Raw genomic sequence first — 2,802 nt, 5'->3', positions numbered from 1 at the left:
AAAGTCTCCAAAAATAAAACGTTCTCGAAAATGAATAAAAATGGTCTAATTTGCATTAAATTGAGTAGCAATTGCCTTTTTTAATGGTAAAATTCAGAAAAAAATATACCTTTTTTGGAAAGTCAACTTATGATCAAGAACAATATAAAGTATCAATAAGATCCTGAAAAACTTTTCAAAAATGAATACATTCATTTGCCTTAAAATACTACCTCATTTTTGTGGTTAAAATTCAGAAAAAATATATTTTTTGGTACGCCAACTTTTGATCACAGTAAAATACTATACCAATAAGTTCCTGAACCAATTTCCAAAAATAAAAGTTTCTCAAAAATGACTAAAAGTATTAAAATGTCACATCGTTAGGACAACAAAATATTTAGTAAAAAAAGTACATCAGCAGTACAACAGCCTCACACTCAGAGAACCATTGTTCTCAAAATCAAACAGAGTAAAGTATACACAAACATGACGGCACTGACACAACAGACGGGTTATCTCCACTGTGGGAGTTCAGGTGAATCAGTAGGAGAAGCACTGAGAAAGAAAAATGAACAACTCACATATCTTCTGAGACAAGAACAGCTCAGGGCAAAAGAGAGTGAACAGCACTTGAAAAAAGAAATGTACAAACTGAGACGGATGCTGGTCATGTACAGTCAGGAGAGGCGCGAGCGTTACGTGGCCATGCAGCAGTACGAGGAGTGGCTGAAGGAACAATTGTGCAGGATGAAAGACAAGTACAGGAGTATTGACGAGGAATGCAAGTATTTACAGAGCGAAAATTTGCTGTGGCTGGAGATGGAGAAGAAGAAAACTTCTTAACTTAACAGGGAGATCAAGAAGAACATAGCACTCCGGGTAAAAATTCAGTGTTAAAACTCAGAAAAAATATACTTTTTTTGGAAAGTCAACTTATGATCAAGAGCAATATACTGTAATAATAAGATCCTGAAAAACTCAAAAAAAAGTTTCTTAAAATTAAATAAAAATGCACTCATTTGCCTTAAAATACTTAGCTATGTCCATTTTTGTGGTTAAAATTCAGAAAAAATATAATTTTCTGGTACGCCAACTTTTGATCACAGTAAAATACTATACCAATAACTTCCTGAACAAATCTCAGAAAATAAGTTTATCAAAAATGACTAAAAATACACTAATTTGCTTTAAAATACTATATAATATATATAATATAATTAGACATACACAATTTAGTAATAAAATGAAAAGGACATCACAGAGTGCTGGAAAACAAGGCCAAACCTTTGCTCACAGGAGGAGCTGATGGTCAATGTTCAGTGACTGAGGATCTTGAGAAGACATTTTCTTCTACAGGTCCCTACACACTGGCACCAAACCCGTCCGACGACAAAAACGAGGGGGAAACTGAAAGAAACACAAATAAGAAAAATAAAATATCGACCTGACTCTACATACGTACCTGTATAACATACCGTTAGGTAAATACCGTGTAACTTGTCACGCTGAAAGGAACGCCAGACCTGTGCGTACACGTACACATTTAATTGCAAATGACACGTTAACATTAAATTTCCTACAAAATTCAATGGTACGTTAGAAAAACATCGGCGTAATTTAATCCAGATACCGTGTATTTACCATTTTTGGAGCACAAATTCTGGTGATTAGCCAGCAGGTGATGAAACGTATCGGATGTATTTCCTCCTTTCAATGCATTGTTATGGCATGCTTCACATGCTGGAAAACCGATAGCTCGTCCATTTTTTCTGTCGCCAAAATAATCATTGGATCTGATATAATGCGCCTGTTCGGGGGACATAACACTTTTTCTTCCATTTCTTTGCCACTTGGTCGAGTCTCTCTTTTGCAACTTACACGGACAGAAAATAAAGCAAGACACGCGGCTGTTGTGTAACGTTTTTCTCGTTCCACTTGACTTGCGCTTAAACATAGTTCCGGAATACTATTCTGACGTATTCAGGAAACGCTACCATAAATTAACAGTAGCGCTAAACATCGCAATTAATTATAATATTGAGTAAACGTGGCATCACTAGTCTTCACATTAATTTACATTAACATGTCCCTCTCAAAGCAAGTATAATTATTAATGAAAATAATAATAGTAAAAAAAATAAGTAAATTTGCTGCTCTAAGCCGATTTGTTCAATATGCAATGTGTGTTGTGGTGTGCGAAATATTTGTTGTTTGTTTGTTTGTTTGTTTGTTTGTTATTTTCAATGCAACCATATGTCTTCCATATTATGTAGTTACCTCCTTTTAAGTAACCACCTGACTAAATTTGAAATGAATAAATATATATATGCAACATTGTAGTATTGGAATACTTTATTTGCCCATTTTTATATCGTATGTGGCTTAAACTTGTTACTCGTGGTACGTTGGCTGCTATATTTTCACTGAGCTTGTGGTTTATTTTTAGCGCAATAGGCACTATTTGTGCACTTTTATATATGAGAATATGTGTCGCTAACACAGCCACACCTTAACAATTTAAAGGCTCCACAGATGTTGTTTTTTACTGTCAAAATACCTGAAGAGAAGCCTTTCAAACCTGGCAGCTAGATTCAGATGACCTCACAGATGAACTGTTTAGATTAGGTCATTCTGGCTCACAAAGGCTGTTAATGCGTCAGAAACTTAAATAACTTGGCAAAACAAAATTGATTTTAGGAAGAACACTGGATGTGTGTGTGGATGTGGAGTTTTTCCATCACTGTATAAAGACGGCAGTGTGCTGAGGTGTGACGCTGTGTCAGTGGATGAGGATTATTCGGAGCCGAGCTGCAGATTTAG

At 35.3% G+C, this 2,802-nt stretch overlaps 1 long non-coding RNA gene across 1 annotated transcript; it reads right to left on the bottom strand.

The window, feature by feature from the left end:
- Positions 1 to 298: 298 nt before the first annotated feature.
- On the bottom strand, positions 299 to 2,021 carry LOC112488194 (uncharacterized). Its single transcript, XR_003052035.1, has 4 exons — positions 1,624 to 2,021; positions 1,472 to 1,505; positions 1,267 to 1,389; positions 299 to 708 (listed from the first exon to the last, which is right to left on the bottom strand). It is a non-coding gene; the product is annotated as an uncharacterized LOC112488194 (long non-coding RNA).
- Positions 2,022 to 2,802: the final 781 nt, after the last annotated feature.

Source organism: Cynoglossus semilaevis, chromosome 15 (genome assembly GCF_000523025.1).
Source record: "Cynoglossus semilaevis isolate Cse_v1.0 chromosome 15, Cse_v1.0, whole genome shotgun sequence".
In the NCBI taxonomy this organism is placed as follows: domain Eukaryota; kingdom Metazoa; phylum Chordata; class Actinopteri; order Pleuronectiformes; family Cynoglossidae; genus Cynoglossus; species Cynoglossus semilaevis.
The sequence above is the reverse complement of the archived record's forward strand: the minus strand, read 5'-3'. Positions and strand labels throughout refer to the sequence as shown.